Genomic DNA, 19186 nt, shown 5'->3' with positions numbered 1-19186 from the left:
TCGTCAAGGTTTCCTTCAGAAAATATGCCAAAAGATTTTGTAATTGACAATACAAAATTTAACATTTCTCAGGAAGTACATAATTTAGGCATCACAGTGGACTCTAAGCTTTCTTTTCATTCACAGATTAAGTAAGTAGTATGAATTTCTTACTTTGTTACAAACGTTGAGATGACCGCGTCATTTTCTAAATGAAAATGACCTAAAAGGTTATCCATTCTTTAATCATATCTTCGATCGATTATTTTAACGCACTGTATCTTGGTTTACCCCAAGATTTATTTATTTATTTATTTAAGTTTTTTTATATACCAACATTCAGGATGATAGTCCCATCATGCTGGTTCACAAGAAACAGGGGTGCAATAATAATAAGACTTTACAATTTGAACAAAAGTGCAGAAAAGCAGTTACATATAACAAGGAAATCAATAACTTGGAGTGAGAAGGAAAATGAAGATCAGATGATTATATATATGTATAAATAGCATTGTATAAATAACATTGTAAGAGGTAGCTATTAATGTTATTATTAGCGTAGCGTGTTGATTGATGAGTTAAATAATGTTGGAGTTAGGAAATGCCTGCGTGAATAGCCACGTCTTGAGTTTTTTCTTGAATGTTGAGATGCTGGGTTCCATTCTAAGATCCGGGGGAATGGAGTTCCATAAAGTTGGACCGGCTGTGGAGAATGCCCGATCTCTAAGCGTGATGTGTCTGGTAGTTTTGGCTGGGGGTACTTGAAGTGATCCTTTGTAAGCATCTCTTGTCGGTCTTGTTGAATGGTGTAATCGGAGGGGGATATGGAGATCGATTGGAGCTAATTGATGGATGTTTTTGAAAATGGGTGAGAATGGCCTTGTAGATTATTCTGAAGTGTATGGGCAGCCAATGAAGGTCCATCAGGATTGGGGTTATGTGTTCTCTTCTCCTGGTGTTAGTGAGTATACGAGCGGAGGCATTTTGGACCATTTGCAATGGTTTGGTGTGTGATGAGGGGAGACCAAGCATGATGGTGTTACAATAGTTCCAGCTTTGCGAAAATGATTGATTGTAGAATCGTTCTAAAGTCATGTGTGTGGAAGAGAGGTCGTATTCTTTTCAGCACTTGGAGCTTATAAAAGCAGTCTCTGGTGGTTTTGTTGATGTTAGCTTTCAGGTTTAGGTGATTGTCAATTAGAACTCCTAGGTCTCTTACTTGTGTAGTATTTGGTACGGTGGGATGAGTGTGTGTGAGGGAGCTGTTTTCTGGTGTGATGAGTAGCAGTTCCGTTTTTGATGAATTTAGTATCAGGTTGAGACTTGTGAGAAGCTGTTTGATGTTTTGGAGGCAGGTTTCCCAGTGAGACAGTGTTTTTGCGAGTGACTCTTCGATGGGGATCAAGACCTGAATATCGTCTGCATAGAGGAAGTGTTTGAGATTGAGGTCGGTGAGAAGTTTACATAAGGGTAACAGATAAATGTTGAACAAGGTAGGAGACAGGGATGAGCCCTGAGGGACTCCTACTGACGCGGGGTGAAGAGAGGATTCTTTATTATGAATCTTAACCTTATATCCTCTGTTGCTGAGGAAGGTTCTGAACCATGATAGGGCAGTGCCTGAGATACCTATGGCTGTTAGTTGGTTAGTGAGAAGGGAGTGATTGACCGTATCAAATGCAGACGAAAGGTCGAGTAGTATCAGAAGGAAGGCTTGTCCTTTGTCTAAGCCTAGGATGATGTGGTCAGTCATAGAGATGAGGAGGGCTTCCGTGCTTAAGGTTTTACGGAATCCGTATTGTGATGGGAATAGAAGGTTATTATCTTCAATGTAGTTTGAGAGTCGTGAGTTTACCAATTTTCCATTATCTTGGCTATGAATGGGAGGTTGGCTATCGGTCTAAAGTTGTTAGAATCGTTTGGGTCGAGATTTGGTTTTTGAGAAGGGGTTTGAGTGAGGCAAGTTTGAGGTTGTCAGGGTAGATTCCTTGTGTAAGGGAGCAATTTATGATATCTGCCAGGGTTTTGGAGATAGATTCTGGATTGATAGTAGTAGTTTGGCTGGGATGTGATCCGAAGGGTGAGAGGAAGGTTTCATTTTCCTTAGAATTCCTTGGATCTCAGTGGATGAAGTTGTGTCAAGTTCTTCTAACCGAGTGTAGTTGATTGAAGGTTGAGGAGTGGTTAGTGGAACAGTGGGGTTCGTGGGGAGCTGCGATAGAAGAGTATTGATTTTGTTGGCTGAAGAATAGAGCTAATTCTTCCGCTTTCGATTGAGCTTGGTCATGAGCAATCTCTGGTTGGTTTAATTGTGTGAGGTTGGCTACATAGCTGAAGAGGGCTTTTGGCATCGAATACAAGGTTGTGTATCTTCGAGGCGTAGTAGTCCTCTTGGATCTTAGGGTGCTTGATTTGTATTGGTGCAGAGATGATTTGTAGATTGAAAGGGTGTTGGTTCCTGGGTTTTTGCGCCATTTAGCCTCATTTTGTCTTAGTTGGAGTTTGAGCTTTCTTAGTTCTAAAGAGAACCATGGCTGTCTTTGGAGGAATTCTGGTGTGGTTTTTTGTAATAGGAGGGCAATAGCTTGTTAGCTATAGTTTCGGTGATTGTATTCCATGATCGAAGTGCTGCGTTCGGATCTGTAAGGTCCAGTTGGTGGAGTAGTGGTGAAAGGTGATTGTTAAGGTCTTCTGGGGAGCAAGTTTTTCCTGTAATTGAAGGAGGGCGAAGGAATGCAAGCCGGGTTGGTATCTTTTATAGAGAATGAAGTTGTTATGAGGTAGTGATCTGACCACGGGACCTTAGTGCAATTTGGGATAGATGCGGGCTTGATTGCAGCGTTAACGAAGATCAGGTCTAGTGTGTGGCCGGCTTGTGGGTAGGTTTGTTAACTAATTGAGTGAAGCCTAGCGCTGTGAAGGCTGTGAGTAGTGTTTTCACAGTTAGGTGATAGGGTAGGGTTATCAACGTGCATGTTGAAATCACCTAGAATGATAGCTGGCGAGTCAAAGTTGATGAGGGAGGAAGTTAGTTCGACCAGAGGTGAAGCATCTGATTCCAAGAGTCCTGGGGGAGCATATACGAGAAGGATTTGGAGCTTGTCTGAGGTGAAGAAGCCGAATTCAAGTTTTGAATTGGAATTGGATTGATGTAGAGAGAATCTGAGGTCCTTTTTAGTTGCTAAAAGAATACCTCCTCCCTTTTTTTTTATGACGCGGAAGCGAGAAGAAGTCGTAAGCCTCTGTAGGTAGTTGATTAATTATTGCTGTGTCTGATGGTTTTAACCAAGTTTCAGTGATTGCACATATCTCCGGTTTCACGTCGATGAGGTAGTCATTTAAGATTACAGACTTCTTCGTTAGAGATTGAGCATTGAAAAGGCTTAAAGAGAAAGGGTGAGGCCTAGAAGTTGCGTGGAAGGAGTGATCAAAGTTGAAGAGAGGGATTTAAGGTTGTGTTGTTGGGCATGTCGGAAAGAAATTCTTTTGGGTGGTGTATTATGTTGAAGAATTGGAATTGTGAAAAATAGGCCCATTTGAGGGACTATGTTGCGAGGTTAGAAGGATTAAGAAGGAGGGGCTATGTGAAAGTTGGAGGCTTGTATGTGCAGGTTTGATGAAAGCTAGAGGCTTGCATGGGATGGTGTATGAGTACTTGAAGCTTGCAGGTGGGTCATGAAGAGTGCTAGAAGCTTGCAGGAGAGGCTGGATGAATGCTGGAAGCTTGCGGGTGAGGCTGGATGAATGCTGGACGCTTGCAGAGGAGGCTGGATGAATGCTGGACGCTTGCAGAAGAGGCTGGATGAATGCTGGAAGCTTGCGGGTGAGGCTGTATGAATGCTGGAAGCTTGCAGAAGAGGCTGGATGAATGCTGGACGCTAGCAGAGGAGGCTGGATGAATGCTGGACGCTTGCATAGGAGGCTGGATGAATGCTGGAAGCTTGCAGGTGAGGCTGCAGGTGAGAAGGGTGAATGGATCGAGGTTCGGGTGCGGAGGTAGCGATACAAAGCGTGTGCTGTAATATGTTCAAAATTCAGCTGCGAGAACTATTGCTGGAATTCCAATCCACCAACATATAATCGCCCATTTTGATGAAATATCATTGGCCACCTATTTGGAGAATTAAGTTCAAAGTAGTTATGCTGGTTTTTAAAGGAATAAATGGTATGGCTTTAAAACTCATCAACCTATAAGATCAGTGAGATCTGCTTCCCAAATACTATTGAGTATTCTGTCATTTAAAGTAATTCATTGAGATGAGTCAAGACAGTGCCTTTTTTACCTACAGGGACCAACATGGTGGAATACTTTAATTGCATGTTTGAAAGCAGAAATTGTGCTAGCAAAATTCAGAAAAATGGTTAAAACAAAATGTTTCCAGCAGGCTTTTAATCTTTTGCCTGTGTGCAGATAATGCATGTTTTTATATTGAGATGCAGGATATTGTTTGCTTATCTAGTTTTATTGTCCTAAGTTTTTATTGTCTATTTGTTTTTAATTTGTTTTATTCTGTTTTATGTTACATCCAATTATGGATGTGCTGCTGGAAACTGCCTAGAAATGTTGAAAGGTGGTTAATACATTTTAAATAAATAAACCCAGCATTGTATATATCTAGGATTATTGTAAGCTGCTTAGGCTATTAATGTGACATACAGATGAAACGAAACAAAAAAATATTTTCCCTATGTGTATCTCTTTACCCTTATCTATATTACATTTCATCTGCTATGTAGATGCACAGTTCCCTAGTCTTGCAGTGTTGTCCTACAATTCCTCACAATCGGCTTGTGTATCGTCTGCAAATTTGATGATCTTGCTGCTTATTCTTGATCAATTATGAATATATTAAACACCACTGGTCCCAGCTCAGATCCCTGGAGGACTCCCCTGTTCACTTCTTTCCATTGGAAAAACTATCCATTTAGACCTCTACTCTCTTTTAATCCGTTACAAGTGTACATCAGGGCCAGGCCTCCTGTCCCATGACTTTGTAATTTTCTGAGGAGTCTCTCATGTAGGACTTTATCAAATGCCTTCTGAAAATCCAGGTACACTCTGTCGACTGTCTCACCTTTATCCATATTTGTATCAATACCTACAGAGAATTCTAATAGATTGGTAAGTCTTGACTTTTGCCCAGTAGTTTTTACCATTTTGCCCAGCACTGACATCAGACTTTCCTGATCTCTACCTTTCCAGATCACCCCTGGCATTACGTTGGCCATCCGCCAGTCTTCGATTGGATTCATATGAACAGGAGCAGATCTGCAGTTCCGTGTTTGAATCCTTACAGAATGAAGGTATGTAGCACTCAGGCTGGTTCTGATTGAAAACGGGGGAATAAAAAAAAACGGGCATGTTTAGGCAGTAAAGTGTGCAGCAGGTGTTACATAACCTGCAAATCCCGGAACGACCTCATGCTGGCCACTTGACCATTTCCTTTAATATCTAGGCAGGAGGAAAGGGAAGCTCTTCAGATTTGAAATATTTGTAGTGCCTGGTAAGAGTGATTGAGAGCATTGTGTGCATAATTCTCACTTTTTAGCCCTGTAACTTCAGAATATTATAGCATTTCATGTTCCAGAATGAAAGGCATGCTAGATCTTTCTGTTTCATGTAGGACCCAGATGTTTCGGGCACTTGCTCGGCCAGTGTTATGTGCTTTAATTCCAAAGAGTCATGTTGAAGAATTAGCCACCAGTTAAATGTGGTACGAGTCTGGGATAGGACATTGGTTTTGTCCTTGCTGGAAATATCTTTTTTTTAAAATGCAGTATGGGATAAATTAATTCACAGAGTCACATTTTTATCTTTCCCTGTTTGCTTTTGTTGTACACTTTTTTTTTATTTTTGTGACCAAATCCTGTACGATCCATCGTTTAAAGCGGCAGTGCTGCTTTCACATGGCAAAATTAAACAGTGCTGAAAGTGAGAGAATTAGTTTGCTAGGGAGTGAAACCTCCAGAGGCCGTTTACAAGTGTGGTTTTGCCTAAATAACTGGATACCAAGAAAATGAGTCATGGACCCACTGTCTCTTTTCCACTTAACCTTTTTATTGTAATATTTCTGGCTTGGCAGTTTCTTCCTGCTCCTTTTGGATTTTTAGGTCATTTTGAAACCAGTCTCTGTTGGGCTATAGCACCATGAGCCTCCTTCACAGTTACCTGGGGTTTTCCCCCTATTTTATACCCCCTTCTAATTGCCTTAGCCCAGTCATTGCAGTGAAAGCCCTCAGCTGTGGTTTGTGCACTAGTGCTCTTTCCGGCTCTAAATCCAGCCACTAGATGTCACTATTCCAAAGTAACTTCCCTCAGGGGCTAAACTACTGCTACTACTATTTAACATTTCTATAGCGCTACACAACATACGCAGCGCTATACAAAAAGACAGTCCCTGCACAATAGAGCTTACAGTCTAATAAGACATACAAGACAAGAGACTTGGTTAAAAGGAAAGAAAGTTAGTCAAGACTAAAAGCAGACAATCAGGCATAAGATTTAAAAGCAGCCTCAAAAAGGCGGATCTTTAGATGGGATTTAAACACAGTGAGAGAGAAGAGGGCAGGAGGCACCAGCTCAGGAAGAGTATTCCCAGCGCAGCCAGGCGGAAAGCACAGGGTCTGGAAGTGGCAGTAGAGGAGAAAGGGCACAGACGGGAGTGACTTATCCAACTAGCGGAGTGCGCGAGGAGGGGTGCACAGAGAGACGAGAGAGGAGAGAGGTAGTGAGGAGCTGCAGAGTGAAGGCATTTGTAGGTGAGAAAGAGGAGCTCGGCCTGTATGCGGGGAGCGGATAGGGAGCCAATGCAATGACGTCGGAAACAGAAGCCCTGATTCTGGAATCGAAGCTAGGACCTCCACATGGAGCCATCGGGATAGCCCTTCCTACTCCTTCCTCTTTTCCCTGCATGCTTTTAAAATGCCAGCTAACTGGTAGTCCAAATAACCAAAAAAGATTTACTTCAGCTGTTAACTCGTTCTAAACCAAACTTGACAGGGGGGGGCCCACATGATGTGCTCTGTCTCTCTGGGAGCCTTCCCTGCTTTTGCTAACTTGAACGATTTCTGGACATCAGTGCACTTTTGCATTTGGGGAACATTCATCTCGTGGCAGGAGTCTCAGAGGATTCTTGATGCGTTATGACTGTGAAAGTTACCCACGAAGAAAAGGACAAGGCAAAGCAACTAGACAGTACAGTGGTGGATGTCCCTCCCCTTTGGGGGGCGAAGTCGCACGGGTCAGTAACTCATGGGCCATGGCAGCTGGAGGGGAGCCCCCTGTTAAATATTAAAACCGCAGGTCTGGCTCTGGGCCCTTATCTGACCCTACCCGTAACCCCTGAGGTCTCTGGGAGCACAGTAGATTCTATCTGCTCTTGCAGTATCCAACTTTGCCTTCCTATAACTCCTGACAGCAACGTGAGTGGTTTGCAAGTTTTCCACGCTCCCAGCGGGCTTGGGGCTCTAGAGGGAGAGGTTAGGGGCAGGAGCTTCCATCTGCTGCATATTCAGCTAAAGTTATGCAGATAACTTTACCACTCACCAGCCTACTGAATATGGACCTCTAAGAGATTCTGCTCTAATCTTGCCTCATTCCACATATTTCCAGCAATGCATGAGAATGAGCCATCTCTGATTCTAATTTACAGCAAAACAGACTTGTCCCTGGCAAGTAAAAGCTTAATTGGCTTCTTAGTTATTGTATATAAATATTAAATAAGCAGTCCTTCTCGGTCTTGATGCTTTAAGAACTAAAATGAGCATTTTGGAAAGGGACCAGTAAGGGACAGGGAGCCAGTGAAGATTTCAGACTGGGAGTAATAGACTCCCTATTACTAGTGTCAGTATGCAGTCTCGCTGGTTGGTTCCTTGCCGTAAATATAACCTAGGACAATAGAGAAGAAAGGAAACCACTTACGTTTTCTGATTTTTATATTCCCTTTTACATTACACTCATGGGGAGAGCGATTTTGTAAACAGCCCATGTAGGACTGAAGTCCAAGTTTAGAAAGCGAACGTGGGCTTCCGCCTGAACCTTCAAAGCTGGCGGAGCCCGGCGCGGCATTGGCGCATGCGTGTAGGCCGGCTTGGAAGCAGTTGTAAACGTGCTTTTGAAAATAATGAATGCATGTAAATGGTTTCCCAGCTCCGCCCCCGGGATCGCTTCCTTTCAAGTACACATGAAGCTACACGCCAAACCCCCAGAATGCTTTTGGAAATGACCCCCTAGATATCCAGGGCTGGCTGGGCGGCGGGAATATCTGTCATTGTTGGAATAGGACATCATCTTCATCGTTTGTTTACTACCCACTCTTCCAACAAAAGAACTCGGAACTAGTTACAGCAAGTTCAGCTTCACAGCAGCGTTTGTAAGCGTTTCCAATCGATAAGATCCCGTATTGGGGGGACTGGAAGGAGAGAGGTATGAGTAGGGAATTAGGAGCAGTTCTGATGGATTTCAGAATAGTCTTTCGGGGGTAATTTTGAAAAGAATTTGTGTATTGTATAAACCCCTGATTATGTGTGTAAATCGACGTTTGAAAATTCCCTGGGGAGGGTGGCAGTGCAAATAAAGGCTGCGCACGAGTTGATTACTCTCATGATAGGAGGGTAAATAAGCCTTTACGTGCATACTCTCAGTTTTGGAAAGTTTTAGAGACCAGCTCTGGAGCAGGTGTGTACACGCATAATGGGACAGCTTGGAAAATTCAGGCTGCGGTGTTTGGGTATGGCGCACGCTGATTTCTAGGTAGCCAAGAGCAGTTCTGCGCTCTGTCAAAGTGGAGTTTTCCTATGGTGAATTGGGCAAGGTTCAAGGTGACCCAAGAGTAACCTTTGGTGACCGCAGCATGCGTTGGGGATATCTTACGGGCCGTTACATTGGAAGCGGTCTGAAGATATTTTTGGTAGGCGTGATTTGTAGTTGGTACATTTCCATCCTGAGTGTTCAGCAGAATGGGGCTTGATTTGTTCACCTGTGGCTGTTTGCCGAAATGTGGTGGCTTAGGCAGTATGAACCCTGGTTGAGAAGTTGCAACGGCTCAAATGAATGAGGGTATTTCTGGATTAGTCTAGTGTGAAAATGAAGGAAATGTATAAATTGTCCAAACACTTTTTTGCAATTTGCCATTTCACTTTGTTGGCTGGACCGCTGCATGCTAGGAACAAGGGTATTTATTTATTTATTTATTTATTTATTAACTTTTATTTACCGACATTCGTGCAGCACATCATGCCGGTTTACAAAGAACTCAGGTACACAATTTAGTAAAAAAAAAACCAAATTTAAAACAAAACCTAAGTTTTCTTCCAAGGCATTTTGAAACTCCTCCTGGCTGGCTCCCAACGACTTATATTTGGAGGCCTGCAGAAAAAGTGAGGAATGTTGGAAGTGGAGGACGCAAGTCCCCTAAATATAAGGATCCATATATAGGTCTCTCCTAGAAAGGATGCGTAAGTGATCGTGAGGGCAGCAGGCGGGTGCTTGAGCCATTCCCCATGTGCTTCATGCCTGTGTGTAACCCTAGTGAGCCCTATAGCTCTAGAGGCCGGTTGTGAGAGAGAGAGGTGTTTTCCCGCTTGTCCGTCCGTCCTGAGCTGTGTTGGCTGTGGGGAGCCTTGGAAAATCCTCTTGCCTTAATGGAAAATGCACTGCAGGTTTCTTTCCTGTTTTTGTTTTGTTTTTTTCTTTTTTGGGTGAGGAGATTTTCAGGTTCCTCCAAGGAAAGACTGTTCATCCCTACTTAGGGTTGTCTCCAAGGGACGAAAAACTTGAGACCTGCCTTTTTCTTGAAGTAAGGTTTCCTAGACGTGTTCTGGGAGCCTTCAGCAGATCTCTTGTGGAGATCCCTGTCAACTCTTCCAGCCTGGTGCAGAATCTGAAGGGGAGTGAGGAGAAGGAGAAGGAAGGTATGAGTGCCCAACCGGTACAAAAAAGAAGCAGGAAAGACTTAAAAAGCAAGTCTGCACAGTGGAAATCCAGATACAAGGGGAGTCCTGCCTCTAAGGCAGGGGTCAGGAACCTTTTTGGCTGAGAGAGCCATAAACGCCACATATTTTAAAATGTAATTCCATGAGAGCCATACAATATGTTTAAAACTAAATACAAGTAAATGTGTGCATTTTATGTAAGATCACACTTTTAAAGTACAATAAGTCTCTGAAAATATTACACCAGGCCTTAAGACACCAATACATCTCCTATTAGGAAAACGGACCAAGTCAGGCTGCTATAGAGTCCTACACAGAAACTACACGCCAGCAGAAAACCTCACCTGAATCACGTGCTGTCCCTCACCTAACATAGAATAAAGAGACCAAAACGCATAACAAGAAGCATGCAGAAAAAACTGAATTGGAAACTGCAACAAGCCAGAGTCTCTGTATGCAGTGTAACAAAGGAAAAAAGAAACATCACCCATCCTTATAAAACAAATCAAGAAATATAAAATCATCAGCAGTAAAACTGTACTAACAAAAAGAACATATTTCGAAACAGCTGATGAGTGGAATATCCAATAATTAAAAACTCATATAAAAAATTTCCAGATACCAACAAAATATTTCAAGATAGCAGACACAAAGACCCAGTAATGAAAAATAATAAGGATACAAAAAATTTTTTGCTCTGCAATCCTGGGAACGTTTGATATCCAGGTGTCCTGAGATTGTTCTGAATTAGTAGGAGGCGGGGTGGTTTGCTTGGAACTTTCTCCTCTCTGTCACATAGCAGCGCTCTCTCTCACACTGGCTCTCAATGACACACCTATACACACATGCTCTCAGTACTCACATATACACATGTTTTTTCTCTCTCACTTATATAGGCTCTTAATTACACATTTACACACATGCTGTCTTTTCACGCTTACATACACACACAGGCTTTCAATCACATAAATACATGCTGTCTTTCTCTCACACACAGACTCTCATTCACATGCTTACAAACATGTCCTCTCTTTCTCTTATTTACACACAGGCTCTCAATCACATACTCACATGCTCCTTCACCTAAATCAGCTCTCAATCACACACAGACACACATGATCTCTCTCTCTCATTTAAACACAGGCTCTCAATCACATACTCACATGCTCCATCACCTAAACCAGCTCTCAATCACACACAGACACACATGATCTCTCTCTTACTTATACACACAGGCTCTTAATCATACATACACATGATTTCTCTCACACACAAAGGATTTCAATCATACACACATACTCTTTCACACAAACAGGTTTTCAATCACAAACTTATACACATACAGGTTCCCAATGGTAAACTTACATTCATGCTCTCTCTCTTACAGGCAGGCTCTCAATCACAGACATACTCTTTCACATATACAGGCTCTCAATCATTCACATACATGCAATCTCTCACTCACACACACAGGATCTCAAACACACATGCTTGCTCGCTCATTCACTCTCTCTCTCTCCCACCCCGGGAACTCGCAGCAGCAGCAGTCTCCTCCCAACGCTAACCTCCTTCATTTTCAGCCCTCGCAGAGGCGGAGTCCCATCGGCCGCGGTTGAAGCTCTTCATTTTCCTCCGAGCCGCGCTGCAGTCGTCTTTTCGTCGCGCACCACCCGATGCTCTCCACTTCCTCTTCCGGGCCGCGGGGGGGAGGGGGGGGGCGGGAAGAAGAGACCACACTAGCGTGGTCTCTTCTTCCCGCGCACGCACCCGATGCTCACCACTTCCTCTTCCGGGCCGCTGGGGGTGGGGGGGGCGAGAAGAAGAGAGCACGCCGGTGCCGCTGACTCCAGCTGTCCTGCCGCGTTCCGCCCGGGCTGACAGCATTTTAAGCCCGGACGGAGGAGGACCGGGGAGCAGCTGGGTCAGCGGGGGACTGGAAAGTGTGGCAACACTTGTCTGCGAGCCAGATGCAGCCCTCAAAAGAGCCATATCTGGCTCGCGAGCCATGGGTTCCCGACCCCTGCTCTAAGGTGTGATGGAGACTTGTAACTTTGCTTACAACGGATTCATCTCCTAGAAAATGTGTACTTTGTCGCTTCAGTCAGCTTTTTATGTGTTGGACTACCAGCCCTCGTGTGAAGAATGAGTCACTGGAGTGATTGCGAGTCTGGTTCCTAAGGGCCCTGATAATTTTCTCTCTTCCCCCACCCCCCCCAAGCTGGACCTGGGACATCTGGTTTCAGCCAGCCCCCCTCTGCCGTGAGGACACCCGAGAAGAAAGAACTCGTATTTTCAAACTTGCTCGCCTATTCCCAGCTAATCACCAGCATTTGATGGTGTATAATCTATAATTTATTTACAGTTTCATATAACAGTAAATGGTGCTTTTGAACACTGTTTCTGAGCTTTGAACCAAGTCCGATTTGTGTACACAGATGCACATTTGCAATATAGTAAAGTAATCAAGGCAGGAAGTAAGTAAGATTGTAGATACTCCAATCTTTAATCCTTACTGGTCTCAATTACTGCAACTCTCTATACCTTGGTTTACCTTTATCTTCAACCAAACCTCTTCAGCTATCACAGAATGCGGCAGCAGGCCTTTTGACTAACACAAATTTACTATTACTAGCAACAGTAGCATGGAATAGACTTAGTTTTTGGGTACTTGCCAGGTTCTTGTGGCCTGGATTGGCCACTGTTGGAAACAGGATGCTGGGCTTGATGGACCCTTGGTCTGACCCAGCATGGCATCTTCTTATGTTCTTCTGATCATATCTCCCCTATCTTGTTGAATCTACACTGGTTACCAGTTTTCTTAAGTATTCTACACGATCTCATTCACAATGACAGTCCGTGGCTATCTGCAGTTCATTTTTATATTCCCTCACGCACCCTCCGATCACAAAACCAACTTCTTCAGGTTCCTTCTCCTAAAGCCATGAGACGTCATATGACAAGAGAACGGGCCTTTTCCATTGCCAGCCCCATGATATAGAATGCCATACCTAATTCCGTTAGAATTTTAAACAAGAATTTAAGAAAGCTATAAAACACCACTTATTGAAAACAAGCTTTCAGAAATCTTTTATGATTTTACCTTTGTTCGATTATGTAGTCCGTGCATATGAATTATGTTATGTACGTCTCTAGTTTTCGTTTGATGCTATTTATGTCTATACATTTTATGACACTTTATTTTAATTGTGTTTATTTGATAATTGAATGATGTATTTTAAATAACATTTTTATGTTTGCTTTTTCTGTAAACTGCCCCGAACCTTGAAGGGCGCGGTCAATAAATCTTTTTAAATAAATAGATAATTTGGGCCTGCCCTCAGCGATTAAAGCCAAGGTGAAACCCGCTTGGGGGCACATCGGGTCACTCTGTTTGTTGTTTTTAAGGGGAAAATTGGTCGGGGTCCAAACAGTGCTTGGGTGGCATGGGATTACCCTCCACTTTTCAGCCAATCTTTCTCCTGTCTTTAGCTTGTCTGCTGTTTGTATAATCGCGCTCTTGCTTCATGGTAGAACCTTTGCCACTTTAGGTCCTAATTCACGGAGGCTTTTCTCCCACTCTGGGTCAGTGGGGAAAGCCCTTGATGAATCAGACCCTTCATGTACTTTTCAGATGTGCACAGCTGCAACAACAGTAGGACATAAATGCCTCCAAGGCTGAACATGCTTTTGGTTAGGAGAAAGTTGGCTGCTTTTCCTGTATCCCCTATACTTTAAGCTCCGACTATCCTTTCTGAATATAGGGATTGGATTTCATCTTCTGGCCTTTTCCTTATAGTGTGTTTTTTTGCTTTATTTTCTCTTAGCCTATCCTCTCCTTTATTTTCTAGGTTGGAAGGTCTATATTAAGAGAAATTTTCTCTGCAAGGTTTATATTCTTGTGAATTATTATTATTTATTTTTTTTTGCTTATTTGTATATTTCTCTGAAAATTCTGTGCAAAGTTTGTTCTTTGTAACATTTTGAAATATGATAAAAAAATTTAAAATGTGCCCTCTTTTGCCTTAAGTGCAGCTCTGTTTCTGTAATGCACTCGTCTGTGCCTATTTGAAAATCCAACAATGCACAATTTACAAAAGGAAAGCAAAACAAAATCCCTATACCATTGGTTGAAAAGGATCAAGGAGTCCTACAGCCGGGCTGCTGGGGCAGTTTTTTTCTTATTTGACAACAGGTGCCTTATAAGGTTGATGAGGGTTAGAGTAGGTGAAATTTCACTTGCACTTGCGCTGGACTAGCAGAACTGGGTGTGAGTACAAATTTGGACGCTCGCACCAGAGGTTCACCACTCCTGCACTTTATGGATGTAAACTCAGAAAATTGCTCTTAAGATAAAGGGACAGACTGTTGCAGACATGAGTTGTCATTCTGGGCCCCCGTTCAAGGTTTGCATGTGGGTGCGAATCCCCCCCCCCCCCCCACACACACACACAGGAGGGGGTTGCATGCTGGGAAAGATCAAATGAGTCATATTTGGTCTCTCTGCAGTGCAGGCTCCATCTGTCTTTCTTTGGTTCCCTTTGATAGTCTGTCTTTTTTCCTAGAAAGGCGCAAGGTACATATATATCGGGGGGGGATGGGAAAAGAAGTGGCGCATGCATGCCTACCGGCAGGCTTGAATCGGGCCCAGTCTATTGGAATGGATTAAATCCAGTGCAGAAAACCGCAGCCACATGAGCAGCTGTACAACATTCATTTCCACTCTTAGATTGATCAATCAGTTTGTAATACTACATGGTCCTGGTGCTTTTATTAAAAATAGTGATTTAACCAGACTTCCTTGTCAAAAATAGATACCTATAGTGTTGTTTTTTTTGGTTTATCTTTGATATTACTAATAATTTGTTAATTTACCCGCATATGAAAATATAAACCAGTATAAGCTTTTCCTTTCGGTTTATCTTGTGTTTGGCTTTTTGGTCACATTCTTCAGTCCTTGCTTTCTCTCTATTTACAGTGGGAAATCTGTTCTTTTTCTTTTGTTCCAGTAGAGCAAAGATCCTGAAAATGTTGTTTTAGTTCATGAGAGATCAGTGATCATATGTTTAGGATTTTTTTTTTTAACCGCTACAAAATGTGGGGATATGTAGAGTAGACTATGACTCAAATTCCAGTAGAGATTGTTCAAGCCATGTGGCTGGCTAAATCAGGACATGGGTGGCTAGATCAAAGGCTGAAAATGTAGCTGTTCAAATCTGGGCAGTCCTGGGGGCAGCGGGGGTAGGTCAGAGAGTGAAAGTTGAATGCCGCGCTCTGATTTTCATTGCTGCCTGCATGACTTGACCAGCCAAACGTAAGGGCTACAACAGCAGGCCCAAGCTATTTGGCTGTTGCAGACAGAAACCCTCCTGCCCCCTCCCTCGAGGCAGTGATAACCCCCCCTGCCTGGACCCATGGTCTCCATCCTGACCTTCTTTAAGCAGTGGCAAACCCAAGATCACCAGCTAAGTTGGGTGCATGGGGCTTTTTTTCAAGTAGACCCTGGTCTCGTTTTACATTTCGTACAAGTTACAGTATTTCTTCCAATAAACCAGAGGGGAAGGGGTGGCCTTCCGGTTAACGTAATGGGCTAGGTGCCCACAGCCCTGGGTTCAAAGCCTGTTTCTTAGATCAGTCCTTGTGATTTTGGGCAAGTCACTTTTTTTTTTCTTGTCTCAAGCGTATGCTCAGGGGTAGATTGTAAAACATACGCGCGTGCGGCCGTGTGTGTGTGCGGTTCCCGGCACGTGCCCACGGATGTGCCGAGTTTATAACGTGCACGCGCGCGTGTGTGTGTATTTTTGCAAATTTCGCACAGCGACGCAATGGGTGCCTTCCCCAGTTTCCTCCCAGTCCACTCCAATTAAGGAGCGGACTGGGAGGGGGAACTTTCCTAACCCACCTTTCACCATTTTTTTTTAAATTTTACTTACTTACTGCTCCTCAGGAGTCGAAGTAAGTTAAGTGCGCCAGCGAGCGCTTCCCCGGGACAGCGGCTAACGGCCTCCGTCCCGCCCGGCACTTGTGCGCGTATCGCCAGTTACCCGCGTGGCCCTTTTTGAAAATGCGCGCAGGGCCCGGCCCCACGCGTGAGTGGTGATTTTTACGCGCGCTGGGCTTTTAAAATCCGGCCTGACGACTGTCCGTTCTTTTGGGTAGAGACGTGTGTGCAATTTGTTGTGCCGCACCCTGTTGTAGGGTGCTATATAAATGCCAAAATAAAACTGCAAACCATCGCTATAACTTATAGCCATGTATCGCTTGAAAGCTTTGTCGTGCGACGTGGAAGAGGAAGGCTGGCGGACGTGAACTAAAGGAAGGGATCTTGTATATTCTTCTACCCAGAATGGTGTGGTACAGAGGGGAGAGGTTTTATTTGTCTCGAATAAGGAGGGACACATGCCGAGCAGATTGGATGAAACCATTTGGTCTTTTTCTGCCGCTATCCACTGGGTTAGTCCTTGCATAATAAGTAACCACTAGAACTATTGTTTATGAAATTGTACGAAAGCTGAGGATCTGAGTAATTGTGATCCTTTTGCACTCTTCCTTTGATCAGGATATAATGTTGTTTTTCCTCCTCTAGAAGATCTTGCCAAAGTTGGGCAGACTGAGTCACTTGAGATTGTGTAATCACAATGAGTCATCAAATAACAGTACGTTAAGAGTTTAGGGTAGAGTTACACCTTGTTTACTCACCATGTAGTTGCAGCCTGCGAGAGGATCTGCGCTCCAGAATCTGACGTCTCTTCCATTTTGACTTAGCTGTGAGAGGGGGTAGGTGGTTCTGTGGCCGGCCATCCGAGCGGTCCCTGAAACGAAAGGAGCCCAGTGGGTTGGCACGGATGTGAACCGATGGCCCGGTTAAATTTTGGAAGGCTGATTCATGCATGAAGACCCATTTTGTAAAGGCGGTACTCGTCGAATAAGAAACAGCTTCAGATTTCAGGAGCTTGGGAGTGTTGCCCATGGTTGTTCTAAAGCAGGGACTCGTTTGGAAAGGCTTATGGAAAATTAATGGGAACTCAGGTAAGAAATGGATTGTTAAAAAAAAAAAAAAAAGCAAGCCTAGAAAAGCTTTAATTCACCAACATATTTCATTTCACAGCTTGGTTTTGTAATCATATGAAATAAAAAATGTACTGCACAGTTTTATAATTACAGTTTGGGAGTGCAACCTTTAAGATGAATGAATTAGTGGTGTCTGAAAGAAGGACATTTATACTTACTAATTTGCTTTTTTCATGGTAGAATTAGCTCAGTATGTATGTGGAATCCCCTCCCCTCACCTTGCCAAGGCATCGCAACTTATAACAGAAATGTTGCCAGCCAAACGTCCTTGTTGGTTTGGGCGCGCTTTTTCTCTCTTACGTTTTGTGCCAGTTAGAGAGCGCTGGACTTTGAATCCTGTTCTGAGATCTGAGTCAAAGACTCCCACCCGCCGGTGGCTGTCTTTTGACCCTCGGCAAGATGCCTTTTCTCCCTGGGCCTTGGGGGGATCCAGTCGAAAACAAAGCATCTGTTTTGAATCGGACCATCCAGGTTCAGCAAAGGGCATTGTGACTTGTTATACGCCGGCAAGGTCTGGGAAGTGCCTTTTCTGTAGGCTCCGGACCGGCCATTCTGCGCTGTTCTTGGCACCCTGAACCGTTCCCTTTCTTTACCAAACAGCTTGTAGGGGGAAGCTGCTTACTGGACTGACTGAATACATTTGTGGCTAGCGTGCTCCTCCCTTCATCAGCTCAGTGTGAACCTTTCCCCGTGTTTCTAGGTGGGCTAACCCCGGCAGGCCCTGCTTTGTTAGCAGGAATTCCATTTGTCTGGGTAAAAATCCATTCTACGCAGAAAGCAGATGTGGAGGGGATTTGGGCTTTCTGTTCGGCACAGCTGCTTTTCCTACAGTGTTGCTGCAAACGAGAAGGGAGGCAAGATGTGCACCATTGTGTGTGTGTGGATCGGGCACGCCGCCTTGCCGGTGTCCGCCTTATAGGACTTTGCGCTGTGGTACTGTTCTAAGCCATGGCCACTGGGACAGCCCCATACCCACAGCTAACCCCCATAGAGGTCAATATTGAACCTTTTGGGAGCAGTACAGAATTGCCCCCAACCATCCACGGTATCTTTAAACGCTATTAACCACCCCCGTTTTATCCTGCAGTCCGAATGTAGGCGTCTGTCCCTAATAACGTTTAGGTTTTAGTGCCCTATCCAGGACCCCGACGGGAGCGTTTTTATTTTCGGATTCACGCTGATCTGTGGACGCACGCGGCCTGGAGAATGTGCTCCTTTTGGCTGTGGGTGGGGGACTTCTTGTTTTTCTTGCTGGGTATCTCCAACCAACCACCTATCTAGTGTCAGCAGAGGAACAGTTAGCCTCAGTGTATGCAAGGGCATGGGCAGGGGAGGTTAGGAGCATGCAGTACGAATGTCCGGCAACGTCTGTGAACGCAGGCCTAGTAATGCAGTTAGTAGAACGGAGCTCGTGCTGTAATGCACACGGTCTCATGCCAGTTCCTCTCCACCCCTATCATCTTGCATGTCAGAACCAGGAAACCTGCTTTTTTTGTACTTTTTGAATTCCGACTGCAAAAAAAACCCCCAGCCTCAGGGTTGCTAACATGTACAGTCAGAGTTCTGGCACGTCGCACTGATTAATAGAACCGTCTTTTTTCTACTTTCTTGCATGAATGAGGATGTTTTAGAGAGTGGGAGGACTGCATCTGATTTGCATTTCTTGTAACTGCAGTCTACTATTTTCTGTAAATGACTAAATAAATCAGAATGTATGTGTGTGTTTTTCATTTTAAATGACCGTTTGTGACCTTGAGCTGCAATCTTGTGGGTGGTAGAGGGCTGTAGCCACCTAAAATTATAGTCCCAGAAAGCAAAAACCAATCCCTTTTTCAAGCCCCGGCAGTGCCGAGTTCTGGGACAGGTCCAGTGAACATCGTTTTATTTAAAGGAGCACCCCAGGGATCTGTACAAGGACCAGTGTTTAACTTTATTCTCCAACTTATTCAAAAGAGTGCAGCTGGGTTAATTTGCGTAAGAGTAGGAATGAGAGTGTCGCTCCGTTGTCGTTTACCTCCATTGGTTACCGGTGTCGGGAGAGAATGAATAAAGTTTAAATTATTAATAGTGATTTTTTTTTTTTGCTGTTTGTGGAGTAATGGTCCCAAAGTACTTAAGAACATAAGACTTACCATATTGGGTTAGACCAAAGGTCCATCAAGCCCAGTATCCTGTTTCCAACAGTGGCCAATCCTGGCAGGATCCC

At 43.9% G+C, this 19186-nt stretch overlaps 1 long non-coding RNA gene across 8 annotated transcripts in view; it reads left to right on the top strand.

Moving 5' to 3' along the window:
- LOC115099648 overlaps positions 1–19186 on the top strand; it is a 266836-nt gene that overhangs the window by 140627 nt on the left and 107023 nt on the right. For all 8 annotated transcript variants that reach the window (XR_003858834.1, XR_003858835.1, XR_003858832.1 and 5 more), the window contains one exon: positions 5183–5283. This is a non-coding gene — a long non-coding RNA (uncharacterized LOC115099648). The remainder of the gene's footprint in view (positions 1–5182; positions 5284–19186) is intronic.

Source organism: Rhinatrema bivittatum, chromosome 9 (assembly GCF_901001135.1).
Source record: "Rhinatrema bivittatum chromosome 9, aRhiBiv1.1, whole genome shotgun sequence".
NCBI lineage: Eukaryota > Metazoa > Chordata > Amphibia > Gymnophiona > Rhinatrematidae > Rhinatrema > Rhinatrema bivittatum.
This window is presented reverse-complemented; position numbering and strand designations above follow the sequence as displayed.